A 17,153-nucleotide genomic window follows, 5' to 3' on the forward strand; every position below is an offset into this window, starting at 1 on the left:
AGTCATGCTACCTTCATTAGCCTTTCCTGTCTTATCAACGTAAGTGTGTCACTAAAGCTTTCCCTGAGCCCTGGGAGAGGCTACAGCAGAGTCATTTTTGCCTGTCTCTTTAACAGCAGAGAGTCCAGCAGCACTCACAGTGCAGCCCTTTTCCCATTGATTTTGTTCAGGTTCACTCTAACACTTCAGACCTGTGCCAGTGCTGGTTTTCCCCAGGATTTTCACCTCCATGTTTTAGCATTCCTTCCAGGTAGGTGAGGAGATGGCCAGTCTGACCGCTGCGGAAGTGCCCAGCATCTGTATCAGGCAGATTTTTTTGTTTTTGTTTTGTTTTGTTTTTTTTTCTAGATTGCCAAGTAACTCCCCTGCAGCCTAACACGATGAAGTCCTACCAGATGGTCACAGCTGAGGTCCCCATGGGAACTAGGCCCAAAGAAATGGGAGGTATTTCTGACTTGTGCATGCCTTTGAGAAATGTGCCTGGTTTAGCCACATTCTCTCCTTTCTCCCAGAGAAATCAAAGACTGTAAAGATTTGGGACAAACCTCCATCTGGCTTGTTGCCTCAGGCACGTCACCAGAGCCAAGTCCTCCACCCTCTTTGCAGAAGCCCATGTCTCTGCTGCCATCCCATCGCTGCCTATTTTCAGATGCTGTCCTCAGGCTGAAGAGATTCCCTGATGTAGAACCACAGGGCAAATCCTTTCCTTTCTGGTGGCACTGGGGAATCCACACTGCTGCAAATCTTTCTGCTCTTTGAAGAAGGGAGGAAAGATGAGGACAACAAGTAGGAGAAAGAATGGAGTGAGTAAATGACAGAAGAATTTCAACCTCTGCTTCTTCCCAGGGGTGACACCAGTGACAATAAGGTCCACCCTAAATGGGGATTTCCTACATGGCTTCGTGGACCACGGTGTATAGGTCAACAAAAAAAGAGAATTGGTCACCCGAGGTCATCTGGAGGGTCTTCAGGACTAGCACAGGCTTCACGAATAGATGATGGCTATGAGCATTCATATTGATCTCCCAAGGCAACCCCATTCATTTTAGGCTCCAAAAGACAGTTAATCTTAGTTAAGAATAAATACACTCAATTATCGGGAAGGAAAAGATAGCAGTGTATTTATTGTGAGGAAATCGAAAGTAATTACTCTGGAAAAAGTTGTGTTGGGCCTGGAAGCGCAATACATTAGCTGTCAGGATTTTTAAAGCAGTCGGCAAAGACCATTCCAGCGTGTCCATCCCTGTGACCCAGGAGGGGCTGAAGGAGCGGTCTAGAGGAGACAGCACTGCCTGGCACGTTATGTGCTGGTTAGCAAAGCCCCTCGGGCTGCAGGGAGCCATAGGGACCCCCGTCCCATTGCTTCATGTGCCATGGCAGCTTTCAGAGGCACTTGCACCACTTGGGCAGAGGAAAACCTTGCTACCTCTGGGCCACTAAGGTGGGGAACTGGGCAGTGGTGTGGTCTCCTGGTCCTCTGATTTTAGGGCTCCTTGATATGAGCCATTTCCCTTAAAATGAGCCCCAGTTCAAGCCAAGATAAAAGAAAAATGAACAGGAATATTTGATAATGAAATTCAAAATACATGGCATAATTCTGCTGGGATTATGAAGAATCTGGTAGCTGGACTGAAGGTAGATTATATTTATCTCACACTTAATAAGCCAATACATTGCTGCACCTGGGTGTGCTCAAGAGCAATGTACTAGGTGTCCTAGTTGGAGCGTGGCTGCACAGTTAAGTCCCGTCTGTCCTCACAGAAGGCATTTCTGTACTGCTTTTCCATTTAATACTGCAGGCCCATCCTTGAGATGTATCCAAACAAGACCTTCTGAAACTCCCACCATCCCTCCACCTGTGCCCCCATCATCCCAGTTACTTTACTGCAGCGAAGAAGACTTGCCTTTCCTGTGACTACAACGTTGTCTGCTCTTGATGGCTTTGAACATGCCCATGGCCCCTGAGCCTGAGCTGCTGCTCTTCTTATTTTCTCTGAAAACAATTGGTAAGACTATTCCCATACTTTAGTGAGGTCTTAGCAAACTGTCAAAGAAAAACACTCTTTCCAGCGGTTGTGGCAAGCTTAATCTGATTTTAAAATGCTTGCAACCACTTGAAACTCTTAGGAAATGGTAAAGCTGATGTTCTAGCACCCCTTGTCCAGCCATCCCCCTACCACCAATATCACCCACTAAGCCATGTCCCTAAACACCACATCCAACCTTTCGTTGAACATCCCCAGGGACGGTGACTCCACCACCTCCCTGGGCAACCCATTTCAATTCTTGACCACTCTTTCTGAGAAGAAATTCTCAGTGTAATTCCTCTGATCAGTTGTCTCAGGCAAGTCATTCACCGAAAAAAAAAAAAAAAAAGTATTCTCTTTCTTTTCAAGCCACAAAATAACACTTGTAAGATAAAGCTTTTCAATGTACCCATCAACCACTCAGGATAACATTTGCAAATTAGGATTTCACTCTTTGACTTCCTCTAGGTTTTCTCAAATTTCTGCTTCATAATTGAACTTCCAAATAATTACTAGAGGGACTGCCTTCAGTCCTCACTCACTGTGTCAAAGTTAGCACATAACACATGAAGCAAAAGAAACCCCACAGATAAAATGACCAGGAGGCCCACCATGATCATCTATAAATGTTATTCCAGGGTATTATCTGTTCTTGTTCCTCTTCAAGTGCTGGTGAGCCCAAACCAGCCTTTGATAAGGTACTGTGGTGATGCTTACATCAGCTTTTTCTCTTCCACAGGTGTGAGTCTCCTCTGCACTGATCCCCAACCCTGTTGTGCATCCCGCAAGGATGACAGTGGAAAACCTGTGTGCCATCACCTCACTGTCAGCCTCTTTACTGAACTATTTCACTGTTTTCTATTAAACAGTGGTAATTATCCTGTCTATGAGCTTTAATCAGTGGGACGAGGACAGAGGCCACCTTTGCTTGCTCCCCCTTCAAGCATGTGGAATTGCTGTCCCTCACCCCAGGATGCAAACGGTGGGTGCTGTTACTCTTGCAGGACAGTATTACAAAACACCAAGTCAAGTACTGTCCAGAAGGGTCTCGTATCAGCACAGTGCTATTTGTTCCATCAAAAGAAAAAATATTAATCCCAACCAAATTTCTATAAACCAGAGCCCATCATCGGTTATGATTAGTCCTCCTTAACTCTGCATTACTCAGCTCCCCTGTTGCTTGTTGTGGTTTTCCCCATGGGTGGAGTTGGCTGTGTCATTCATTTAGGCTTTCCCCCAGCTCTCAGGAGCTTCCCCCTTGCTTTCAGTTTACTGGAAAACTCCAGCAAATTCCTTGGCCCAATCTTGTTAAAGCCTTTGATGCAATTATCTGGAAATGCTGATTTTAAAAATAACTGCATTTGGCAGTCGCTGTTAAACAACACCTTTAACTACTGCTGGGATAGAGTACAATCCCTCTTCAGACAGTGATTGTTGTCTGGCATTTCCAGACCACGCTGAGAGAAATGCCCTCCGTCCCCAGAGCCATGGTGCAGGTATCGCCATCACCCCACCACGGACAGTGCTGCAGATGGGCTCCTCTGCCCCGCTCTGCCAAAAATATCCCTGCGCTTGGCCAGGGGCGGTCCATCAGCATCTGACCAGCAACATCTGTCCTCACAACCCAGTGTTTGAAAGCAATACCCCACATTTATACCAACATTTCCAAGAAGGGGCTTCTCGAGGTTTAAAAGCATTCAATGTGCAGGGAAGGCCTTGGAGCTGCAGGCTCTGTGCATGTCTTTGGAAAGGCAAATCTTAGCCAGTGTTCCTGCCATTAAGGGAGTGCAGTGGTTTTAAAGGTTTGTGTCTCTAACGAAGGCAGCAGCTGAACACTACAAAATTTAACTCATGTTGAGGAAAAAGCAGGTGCTTTTGTGGAAACAACACTGTCCTGCCTCAAGGATGCTGCCAGGTTACCCCCAGGTTGGGAAGCACAGCAAGAGAAATAATTTCAGACCAGCTCACAGAGCTAAAAGTTTACACAGCGCCTCGCCAGGCATTTACTCACAGCTCACATTGCAGGCTAAAATGGGCACAACCACAGACACAAAATGGTAAGGCAGTTACAGCCAGCATTAAGTCACACCATTATTACGGATCTGATTTAGAGCAATGCCAATGGAAAGTGGGAATTGTGCCTGGCTCAGTGCTTTGCATGAGCACTGCAGGTAGAGCATTATTCTCTGAGATAGCTCATATCACGCAGTCTGGAGCAAGAGTCACACAAAACCAGGAGCCATCCAGGTTGGAGGGGAGCTCATGAGGTCTCACAACCTGGTGCTTTAAGCAGGGGGAACACTGAATTCGGACTAGGTTGATCCAGGTTTTGTAATTCCCGTGCCTAATAATACAGCTGTGAGAGCACCAGCGTGCTGAAAGCTTGGCTTCTGCATACGGTGATTAGTTAATTTAGTGGAAAGTCCCCTTCAGGAAGACCCCATAGGAATAATAATTCCATGGGACAGTGTTGGAACAGTAGCTATAATCAACATTTAGGAACGGTGCAAAGCAGGGTAAAGTGATAAATGAGTAAACTGCTATGCTTGGTGCAAGGAGCTATTCCACTGCAAAGACACGTTCATAAAGCATGAAGGATAGCATCTCTGTGTGATGTTAGTGTCATTGGTGAGACAGTTAGTTACAGAAATATGTGTCTGGGAAATGCAATACCTACATAAGGCTTCAGTGAATAAAAGTGTATATAAAGGCTGTAATATCAATTTTCTTTGGATTAGATTTTAAAGCTATATTCTCCCCCTGGTTAGGTAATGCGATCACCTCAATTGTCATGCTAAGATGAACATATCTGACTGTATCATTAATGCAAGTTTGTGCATTTGCATCACGTTGCCGCAGGAGCTGGCCATGCCCCTTGGAAGCACCAACACACTGCTGGAACAGCTCTCAGTGCCAATATCCCCTAGTTGTGAGGGGATCTTGGAGAATTGAATTAAAACTTTGTGCCAGCTCAGCGGTTCTCTGCTACCTGAATGCGTACACTCACAACGCCTCAAAGTGTGTCACTTATCGAGCATAGATTATTTTTAGTAAATTGTCTGAAGACTGAAATCTGGGGCTGCTTGCACACGGAGGATTGCATCCCCCTTGAGTGCTGTGCTGCCGTGCCTGGCCTCCGGCCAAAGTCAGGGCACTGGCCACGTCCCTGCTGGGTGCAAAGTCCACCTACACCTCCTGCAGTGACAGCACCTCGGAAACAACTGGCTGTGTGGATGAGCTCTTGCACCGAGCCAAAATTCAAATCAATTGGCACCCCTCCTGTAGACATCATGTTTCCTGCTCCTTTCAGTACAAAGATAAGTTCTGGTAAAGAATGATGTCTTTGCAGAAACTCAGCTTCTGAGCGGGTCTTGCTAGCAGTGGTGGTAGGGGCAGAACTTCCCCTCAGGTGGACCTCATGGAGCTCAGCGTTTTCACATACTGAAGCAGTATTTTTGCAAAGGTAGCAGAGGCCTGACAGTTGCATTGTGTGTTTCCATACTCTACAGAGATACGCATCAGCATTCAACTCTGGGACCCAGGGTCTTCTGGAGAATGATATTGTGATAGAAAACACTCCTGGAGCCCCAAAAAATAACTTGCAGGCTGTACTAAAGTATATTAGAACAGTAGCTCTGCCGTTCAACATGACCAGATTGTCATTTGGGAGGACCACCGTCTTTTCCTCAATGTAAACACCTCCAGCAGAACAGAGAATTTACGCCTGTTAACGCATTTCTTTCAAGTTTAAAATTTCCCTGTGGGAGAGGTTTCTCAGTCCCCACTGCACTGACCGCAGGCCGCCAGAGAAGCAGATTGGAGACATCCCCTGGGTGAGGGGGAGATGTTCAGCCTGCAGAAGAGGAGGCTCCAGGGAGACCTGATAGAGGCCTTCCAATACCTAAAGGGGGCTACAAGAAAGCAGAAGAGGGACTCTTCTATGAGGGAGTGCAGTGATAGAACAAGGCATAATGGCTTTAAGCTAAAAGACGGTAGATTTAGATTAGATATTTGGAAGAAATTCTTCATGATGAGGGTGGTGAGGTACTGGAAGAGGTTGCCCAGAGAAGCTGTGGATGCCCCATCCCTGGAGGTGTTCAAGACCAGGCTAGATGAGGCCCTGGGCAACCTGATCTAGTGGGTGGCATCTCTGCCCATGGCAGGGGGGTTGGAACTAGGTGGGCTTTGAGGTCCCTTCCAACTCAAACACAAAATCTGTGATTCTATTATTCTGTGAGCCACATGGATGGACTGTGAAACAGCTGGGTACTGAGCTTTGTCTCTGCATAAATGGGGACAGCACTGAGTCACCACCCTGGGCTGGGACATGATCAGAACTGGGTAGGCAAAGCATGTATTGCAGCACCTCTTAGAAAAAAATGTAGGTTTTAAAATGACTAAAAGCAGAATCATCTTTATTGTCATGACTGCATGAATACAAGCCTGCCAAAGTAGCCTCTTTCCTCCAGTCATGCTCCAGGCCTTAGGGGTTACCTCTCTTCCTTTGCTCTCATTATAAGGAAATCACATGCTGAAAACCAACTTAGACAAAGTGTGGCATTCTGATAAACATCTGCTGTAGAAACGCCTGAGGTCACAGACTGTTTGGGGCAATGCATTTAGCTGCAAATCTACTGATTTGAAAGATCCACAAGAATTCGTGGCAGTTTCCTATTCCACAGATCTTTTTCTTCTACTCTGGCACTCCAAATCCTGTTCCTTTTTTTTTTTTTTCTTTTCTTTTCTTTTGGCTGCTCCAGTGGAGCTGCTGTCTGTACCAGCAGCGGGTACCAACTACTTAATTATTATAGTAGAACACAAAACTTCTTCCCAAAATTGTTTGCTTGGCCTAGGGTCTCCTCAATGCTTCCCTGCTCCTGAAAGTAGGCCTCTGGCTCTGAGTCTCCTGGAGCACATCCTGTCCTCCCAGATAAGTGCTGTGCCTAGACAGTATCCATATGGATCAACAGAGATCAGACCAACTGGGGGTTGATTCAGGTTTAATGCTTACCCATGTGTTGTTTATTCAATTAATTTGCCCCTCTAGCTCTTTTCAAATCATCTCTCTAAGAGCTCCATGAGTTTTACAAATGTGTTCATGATTCAGAGTTGCTTGACAATTCAGTTGTGCTTCCCAACAGTCAGCCTTAAGGATGCATGATAATTTTCCAGATTGAGTATTAGTCTAATCACTCACTAAAAGTTCATTCATTATCTGCCTGTGTTACAGAACGCTGCCACATTTCACTGTATTTCTGCTGGTAGGGCAGCCCTCCAAGTCACTACCATATGTCATCTCCAGGCCTCTTTACAATCCTGACTGCTGTAAAGACTTCTGCAAACATAATATATATGCTTCCGTTGGGGTCATCAGGCTGGTGTGGTGTTCAGTGATTAAGCTATGGGGCATCCTTTCTGCAAACAGTTTTACCTTTTTGCTAGAAAGTCCAGCCACAGCAGTCACTCCTGGAACGGACTCCTGCCTCTCCTAACACTGATGTGTGTGAAGACCGCCACAGTGTCCAGTCTCAGGTTTCCTTTTAGGATTCGATGGCCCCAGCTCTTCAGTCCTCCCTGGTAGGCTGTGTTGCCCAGACCTTTAATGATTCTTGATGCTTTCCTTTGTATTTAGTCTGGCTGATCCACATTTCCACAGTATGGTGCTGAGTGACAACACTAACAATGGGCTGTGATTCAAAACTCCCTGGAGTCACTTGGTCTTTCTGGTGATACTGAATAATTTATTTTATTTTGTAGGGTTGTGGGTCTGGGGTTTAGGGGTATTTTTGGTTTGTTTATTTTCTTTCTTTTTTTCTTTTTCATTTTTTTCATTTTTTTTTTTTCTGAAAGAATCTGTATTTTTATACGGAACAAGGGATTTCTGTGATCACTGATGTCCTATGTTCCCATGTAGGGGAACTTCTGTGGATAAAAGGATTAAATGCTGCTGAACTACTGGATCCTGGAACAGCCTGTTCTGCACAGGAGCAAAGAAGAACAAGGTTTGTAAAGTATATAAACAGCATTACCCCAGTAGAAGATGAGGTGGAGGCAGACACCCAGAAACTTCAACCATCTTCAATCATCTTGGGTCTGCCAGAAGGGTGGAAGAGGCTGGGACTTGGAACATGTCACTGACTTCCCGCCATGCCAGGAAACCTCCTGCATTGCCAGCTGCTCATTATCAGTTAAGCCTTGATATTTAGGGCAGAGGAAACCATCCACTTCCAGCACTTTTGATTGGCACTTATAAAGACAGTATTTTTATAGATGAGCCTTTACCAAACCTGTGATCATGTGTCAGTTCATTTCAAGCCTCTCTACAAGCTAGGGTTTTGCTCTAAAAATGTTCACTTTACTTAGCCTACTATTACTGTTTATGCTCTTAAACTTTTATTGAAAAGCAGTTTACCACCTCCTGTAAGGGCTTTGCATGCCCTAACAGGCACTACAAACACAATTTGCATGTGAGCTGGGTCCTAGGTTCCCACCAGGCATCTGATGTATGACAGGGAAATTTGTATTTCTGTGCCTGATGCACATCTGATGCTTCTGCTAAAATGAAGCTAAGAAAACTTATATAAAAAACCTACTTACAAACATCATTTTAGAGCTGACCAATTTTCTGTAAATTCTAGTTTGATTAGGAAAAAGGGAGAAGTTAAATGAGCAACCCTGCTAGCAGCTGGTCTTGGGAGCAGTACGAAGCAAGTCTGCCGAGCAGAGCAGGGAAGGCTGGAAGGGAGGCATCAGGCACCCAGGGCTGTGCTGCTCCCACTGTGATGCGCTTACCCTCAGTGTTTATGCTGAGCATTTCCAAAACAACGCTGCAAAGAGTGTGCGTTCCTCAGTCAGAGCTTTTCCAGAGGAGACTTCAAATGTGGGTCAGGTTGACAACGGGGTCCCAGCTCTGTGAAGAGCTGTCTTTGGGGCCATGCACAAGCCACTGTCAGGAGACTCAGAAGTACCCTGAGCTTTGAATTAGGAAATTTCTACCGCACAGAAAGGGCTTGGGGCTTTGTGGAAAATGCTATCTAAGGACAGCTTGGATAGTGCATGGCAAGATCCTCCCACATGTACAGGACATTTCTGTTCTCGGGAAGGCTTGTTCTGCTCTATGAGCACTGTTCTGAGAGAAACCTCTTCTCTTCCCAGATGCTCTGAGTTCAGATGAGTAAGTAAGTAAGTGCCATTCCTGGTAAGTGGTGTGCTGTAAGGACAGGACTGTGAGGGGCCAGGAGTGAGTGAAGTATGGAGTTGGCAAATTCTCACTCAGAAGATTGTGCATACGTACAAAGCATGTAATCCATCTGTCAAAGCTCAGAAACTGGGGAACTCCAGCCATGAGTTGCATGCTAAGGCCTATTTCTAATTTAGTTATTCAGAGCTTAATGTGGCCATGTAAAACACATGTCAATAGTGTAGGCCAATACAGCTGAAAAAAAAAAATGAGGTTGCTAAAAATGTTTTCCAGGGGCTTTGTTGCTGGAGTGCTCTAGTTGGTTGTCCTTGCTGCATTCATCACAAGCTGAGGACTGCACACACCTCAAAGAAATCAATATGAAACCTGAGTGAGCAATGCTTTGAGCAGGCCCTCAAGTGCCAAGTGGATCAATGTAGGGCGTACAGTTAACTAGTCACTCCAGGTGTCTGCTTGCTGTCAGGAGGAAGAACCAGGGTGGATAGCAAAGAATATGTCATTTTCTGTGATTTTCTTCAAGTAGAATCTCAAGACTAAGAGCAAAAGCAAATTCTGATTTCAGTTGGGTTCTTGATTTCCCTTTACTTCCAGAAATCAAGGTCCTAGAAACTGGGCTTATACTTTGGAAAATAGAAAAAAAAAGAGAGAGAGAGAGAGAAAATATTATTTTTAGTGTTTTTTTTTCATCTAGAGATTATAAAAAAGTGGGGATGAATGAGAACAAGTACATAACAGATGTTGCCTCATAATTGGTTCTGAACTGGAGAAAATTTTGAACTGGAAAGGTGGTGCTACTTTAAAGTAGGAAAAATATATTTTGTAGATATGAAAATAATATTTTTTCCCTCCCACTTTGTATTATCAAAGCAATATATTTTTTTTTTCATACAGGAAAGGGTGCAATTTTAATTCCTTTCATTATTTCTCTGGAAACTATATAGTTTTTTTTTTAAGTGTTTTTCTGGGAAACTTTTCATGCTGGAGAGGAAAGAGAGCTTGAATCCTTTCTCCCAGTGCTTCTCTGAGCACAACCATTTGAGCTCGTAACTTGGAAAGAGGATGGAAAACACTGGTTTTACCTCAGCTACCAGCTGGGCTCCTCACACGTACATAGGCAAAGAGACTGCTCCTGCAACAAGGACTGTATTTCAGGGTGAAGCAACTGAACCTGAGGTGGAGGCCAAGGTGTCTCACCCTTTCACCCCTCTTAGCATCTGCATTTGGGGCTCCCTTTGTAGGCACCTGAGACTGACAGGCAGACCCAAGGAGCTGAGCTGCTCTCTGGATGTGCCTGCTCCTTCCTTTGGTTGCACAAGAGGACAGCTCAGAAGTGGATGTCCAGCTGTGTGAAGTGGTGGGCCGGAGGAGATTGCTTTCACCATGTCTCCTTATGCATAAATCTCAAATCTCTTCTAGTAGGCTGCTGATGTTCTGCTTAAAACATCCTATCTTCTCCCATCCCCTGGGGCATTACAAGAAAAAGGAGCAAGAGGTGCTCGTAGATGCTTCCCAGCCGTTAACCATCACAGGCTCCACTGCCTCTCTGGGAGCTGGCAGGGTAGGGATGCTTAGATCTTTTCCACCATCTAGGAGTGACTCTCACACACAAGTTTTGTTAGTCTTATAACTAAATATGATCTGGCATTGTTGTAATTCTTTCTCATGAGGATGAATAAGAAAGCGGCATATAAGATGATGGCAGATTTATTCAAAGGGAAACATTTCAACAGCGACATTGTTGCTGTAGAAGTATCAAAAAATATATGCGGCTTTTTTTTCCCTAAATGCAAGAATTTTTCCTAATAAGACCAAATTCTGTCTGTTCTACTCAGAGAGAAATGTAAAAAAGACTACAGAGAAAGGAAGCCTCTGAAATATCAATTTGTGGAGTAGGTTTGTGTGGTATTCTAAAGCTTTTAGTATTTCTAAAGGAAGATCAAATTTCTGTTCAAGCAGCTTTTCCAACAATGAAAATAATTTGCTACAAAAATCAACCCCTTCTGAACTTTCTCTCAGTTCTGGAGTTCTGTGATGACATGACTCAATGCTAGTTTCAATTATCTCCCTTTGACAATGAAGCACAGCATTGTCCTTTATATCAAGGTTTTGACAAGAGCCTTCACGCTTTCATGCAGCAGTTGCAATTCAGATGTTTTCTTTTGCTCCTAATGTTTTAATAGACCCTTCCACTGAGCCCATCTCAAAATGAAATGAATTTAATTTAGATTAAAAGGAATCAAAATGGGACTTTAAAGCCTTTTTTTCTGAAGAAATATAGTATCAAGAGAATCTTTGAACACAAAGGAATCCCCAGGTGAGGAGATAATTTGGGCAACAGATTGCACCGTGCTCAGAGGACAAGGCCCTGGGGATGGGACAATCTAATGCTTCACTCTCTGCTGATTGACGTTGTGGAAATATCCAAAGCAACTGTCATTCTTTTGATCTAGGAATAATCACCTTTTTTTTCCAAGAAGGCCTTCAAGTGAGATAGACCAGGAATTTGTGTCTCTGATTCCCAGTTCCAGCTGAGTGAGCCATATGTTGAGTCCTCAGCTAACCTGGGGAGAGGTCATTCTGATGAGAAATTCAAAATACCTCCGCTTTACATGATCCAGACCAGGGTTGCATTGTTATTACTGCAGCTTGCAAATACTTGAAAAACAGTTACAAATATGATGCAGCAGACCTATTCCCAGGAGTGGCAGATCATTTAAAAAAAAAAAAAAGATGTGAAACAGCCACAGCCTGGGAGCTTCAGTTTGGACGTTAGGAAAAGCTTCTTTAACAGGACTGTGGTGCAGCACTGGGAGAGTGCTTCGAAGGGGCAGAAGAGTCTCAGTCCTTGAACATCTCTAATTACCTCTGATCTTTGGCAATACTCCCAGTTAGAGCGAGAAGCTGGGCTAGAGATCCCCAATGTTTTTTCCCAACAAGCCTTTCCATGCTTCTGCAACACCTGACAAGCCACTGGCAGAGACAAGCTGAGAGAGCTCAGCATAAGGTAAGGGAGAAATGTCATGCGGAGGCACTCTCAGAATTCTTCATGCATGAAGACCTGTGGGCCCTAATTGTTGGAGAAACACCAGAAAGCCAGTCCAGGTGGAAGCTTGGCTCTCAAATGGTTAGAGAAAGGCTATTTCTAAAGCTATACACCAGTGTAAGCCATGGAGCAGCAATGTTTCCCAGGATAATTACATTATGTCATCCAAGAACTTTTACTGAGCACCAAATGTAACTGCAGGGTGCAATCTGCCACGACTCTCTGCAGATAAATGCTTTGTAAATGCCAACCACAAATATCCCACTTGTTTGGGCTGTGGATGTGATTTCAAAGGCTTCCCACAAGTGAGAGAGTAGCAGCTTGCTCAGGAGAATCCTGGAGTGCTGCAGAGGTGACAAGGAACATGAGCTGGTCTTCTGCTCAGCCTGTCACCTCTGACAGACACAAATACCCCCAGAAAATGCAGATTCCCAAACACAGAAGCTAACTAGGAGCTACTTTATGCCTCTTCTTCTGTTGCTGGGGCAAACTGCTGACACTGCAATTAATTCTGTGTAAAGAACGTAGGTTGAGGTAGGAGACCAGAGACTTCCACAGCTATTCCTCCACGGTATGCTTTGCCTGCTGAGCACACACAAAAGTTTTGCTTGGCCACCCAGGCTGTGCCATGGTCCTCACCTGCTCATTTATTGGGCATGTGTCAATCACAGCATGTTATGTCACTGGGAATGGCATCAGAAATAGCTTCTGGTTGCTCCATGATTCAAACACGACGCTGGTGGCATCCCATTGTGTCATAGGTGGTGGTGACAGCATATGCAGGAGATGGCAGCTTTGGGAGGTATGCCTGGCCATGCCAGCACTTGGCAGCATGTTTCTTTAAGAGCTGAGACAAGCTCATGGGCAGAGACATGGAGTCTCTGAATGCTCTTGAGACCCTTTGTAGTAAGAGAAAAGGTGATTTATTATGAAATGTGAAACCCAGTAAGGTTTGGGATTTCTCACCAAAGACGTTTGTTGTCCAAACTGTCTTGTGCTCTGTGCACACACAGCTTGCTTGAGCCCTTACTACTATCCTCCTCTCTCCCCTTCTCCCTTCCAGTTTTAGGGTCTCCCTATCTTTGTGAGCATTGCTATTACCTTCACGCTTCATAATTGGCACTTTAAATGCAGATGAATAGCAGCAGAGAATTGCATCACAGGTCTCTGAGAACAGGCAGCATTTGATGCATCTTAGCTCAGCAGAACTTTGTCATCACTGTAGGAGCAAAGCTGAAATCATCTGCTAAAGGATGGGTACAAATGCCTTATGCAACAGAATCTTCTCCACTATCCTTTACAGGTAAAAATGGCTTGAAACTCACTCACTTGCCTGTTTATTCTTCCAAGGATCTTTGTTCTGCAAGGGACCTTAAAATGATCTGCTATTGGCAAAGTCATCAGAAGAAAATTTTAACTTTTCTAATAAAGAATCAGCAGTTATGGAAATTGACTGTTTTCAGTGACAAAGTGCTGATGACAAATATAATTTTGCAAATAATTATCACATTGAGGCTTGATGTGTTATGATGAAAATCTTCCACATTGCAGAGAAAGGGACCTGTCAGGTGCATTTCAATTTGACCACATTAAAAAAATAGAAATATTGTCTGTAAAATGGTTACTTACATTTAATGACCTTTGGTTATCCATTTAGGGTCTATGACACCCAGTGAAGTATTTGTAGTCCATGCAGTAACAGAATCATAGCAACACATTAAGAGGGAGCAGAAATAATTGAGGTCTGGAGGGGCTGGATGCAAGGAATGATTAAAAGAGATGCTTATGCATAATGACTCGAGAGGGAACATAATAAGTTTCTTGGAGGGTGAACGTGACAAAAAGATGGGATTTGTTTAGCACTGCACGCTGGGGCATAATTAGAAGTAATAGGATTAAATTTATGCATGGAAAAATAATCTGATTATCAAGAATCATTTGTAACTGTGAGAAAGAAGTTGCATCTGCAAAGGGTTAAGTGATACTAACAAGTCTGCAGCACCTTCCCTCCAGGCATACTCCTGCTTCAGTGGCTTTAGGACTGGAGCACTTCCAGCAGGTTGTTACAGGCCTCCTACAGCACATCCCTTGGGCAGAGATGCTCAAGAGGCTCCCTCTTTGCCAGTGCTATTTAAACTAGTCCCTTTCCTAGGAACATAACTGTTCCAGTGGAGAGAGGATGCTGTTCCAATGGGCCTCTTCCTCCACAGTCTCCAGGGATCGCAGGCTTCATCAGCAGGGGTGTCCTGGGAGTGGGGATGGGCACAGGAAATGAGGAGGCACCAGCCTCGCTCAGGAGAACAGGGGCCAGAGCACTAGTGAGGCTGCAGAGCTTGGTAGGATGAATCCATAACTGGATTCAATCCATAACAGTACAATGAATCCATAACTCAAGGCACACAACATGTTTCTATTAGGAGGTGGATCAAAGCTCTTTCTCCTACTGAAAGACCTTGTGGAAGAAGGGAAGACAGTTGAAACTAAATGTAATGGTCTCATTAAAGTGCTGAATGATTTTTATTCACCTAAGAATTATGTCCTTACTGAAAGACATGATTATTTCCAAGACCGCAGGCAACATCCAGATGAAGAGATGTCTGAATCTATAACAAGCCTGAAAGGCTTAACTTCCACGCACACATCCAGCCTGACAGCAGAACAATAGCTGACTGTTTGGTGTGTGCGTGCATGCATTAGTAGCGAAATGGCAGCAAATCATGCTGTGCAGACAAAAAGGGAATGAAAATGGACATCCAGTGAAATTTAGAGAAATGTGGACATAGCAGGAAAAGAACAATCTGGTCTACACATCAGATCTTGAGACCGTAACCACTGAATAGCCAGAATGCATCCTGCAGGTGTAATGCTTTGGTAGTCTGAACCTCCAAACTGGGAGCCCCACTGGAGTGCACCAGACTTTTTGCTGTCTGAAGGCAGGCAGGTAAGAGGAGGAGGGATGGTGTACTCCAGAGCTCTCACCCTGTTACGAAACTGGGATGTCACACATCTGAACCTGTGAACTGGAAAAACTCACCAGTTCGGGATTGGCATGGGGGATTCTGTTCCTGAGAAGCTGAATCCAAACCGCCAGAGGCTCCAGGATACTGAACAACCTGGAATGACCATCTGGATCCCTGGTCTATTCATTGCAAAAGAACCTACCTCTCGGACCTGGAATCATTCCCTCAGTTCACCAATGTTTGCACCACCACTGACCTTGTGATCATGTCTGAATGATGTTCACAAAGTGCCTGCAGCTGTACTCCAGAGTTTGTAGTTTTCAACACAGCATATGCCTCATGCTAGGCTTTTATAGCCCATGCTAAATTCTCTGCCAGCAAACTCCCCACTGTTGATGCTTGAACTAGCTCTGTTGGTGATGTCTTTCCTTACTAGATGGAAAAAAAATGCAACCCAAGGTCATCTGTCTTCTATAATCACATCACCTCCTTGTCCTCCTCCTAATGAGCCAAACAGATTGAGCTCTGAAATCACTCTGTGTAAGGCATTTTCTTTAGTCTTCAAATCACTGTTTCCTACAACCTTCCCCATCTTTTTACAGACATTCAGAAGGTCAAGGCTGGAACTGAGGTGCCTCATAAGACCCCTTCTCTCCCTTGTGGAAGGGGAGATGCTCTGGAGCTGTGGTGACACTCATGTTGCAACAGGAATATACTAGGTTAATAGTAGTAACACTAATGATCTACATAACTGGAATAATTGCGTATCTTCAGCTTACAGATGTCAACAGGAACAAAGTAAAACAAAATGAGAATGTCCATTGGAGAATATTGTCTTTTTCATGAATATGCGCATATTAGTGTTTGATGCTCGGATGGATGTGGTTCCAGCAGGCAGCCTTACAGTAAGGAATAAGCAAAAGTGACATGAAGTCTGAAAGTGTAAAATTAAGTTCTTAATGACAAGACAACTTCTTGCCTACGGTATGCCTGAGAGGCCACCAGGCTACTGTTCCCACAGAAGCCATATTAGAATTTTATAATCACAAATGATGACTACGTAAGAGACAACTACCTATTTTTGTTATCTTTCAATCTTACATGTTTCTCTATGGCAAGGATGTCCCATATTTTATTAAATCAATATCCCAGAGTGGGGAGTATGGATTTTGCTGGCTTCAAGCAATAAGAGCCTAGAAGCAATCAAAAGAAAACAAACAGGGGGATTTACCTTCTCTTGTGGGGATTCATTTTTAACTCCTAGCAGCATGTTGGATACATTCTGTTGAATGTTATGAGTAATATTTTTTGATCTATTGTTTCGCCTTCTCTAAGGCATATTTTATTTCAGAACAACCTTCTTCTGATGCTTTAGAGGTCCTTCTGGAAGATTCCTGAGCTGAATCACATCTTTGTCTAACTAACCCTTTAAGGACAAAAAATACCCATACTTTTCTTGGGTGAAATAGCACCATGATAATCTGGGGGTAATATTTAATTCATTGACATGCTGGGGAGAAAGCCTTCTGTTTTGTGTCCCAGTTTTAGTATTCTCATGTACAAGGATATAAAATAGCTTTCAGTGTCTTTGTTGTTTGTTTTTAACATGGGATCTGACCACTTCTTCCAGGAATTACACAACAACCATGGCTAGCTCCTCAAGAACAACTCAGTCTTCTGAATTTTCCACATTGTAATTCCTGGGCAGAGAGCAAACTCTTCCACCACCCAATATAGTCTCCACATACTAATTGCCTCTAAACAAAACCTTCTCTCTACAAAACAATTCCTACTACAGGGCATATCTGTTCAACACTGAACATTTGCTCATACACAAAATCAAAACAAACAGAAAAAGAATAAGGAAGAATAGATGTAAGAGTGCCATCTGGTGACACCTGCCATAACCTTAGACCAGAGAC

Source organism: Anser brachyrhynchus, assembly GCF_964034855.1.
Source record: "Anser brachyrhynchus genome assembly, chromosome: 17".
Taxonomy (NCBI): Eukaryota; Metazoa; Chordata; class Aves; order Anseriformes; family Anatidae; genus Anser; species Anser brachyrhynchus.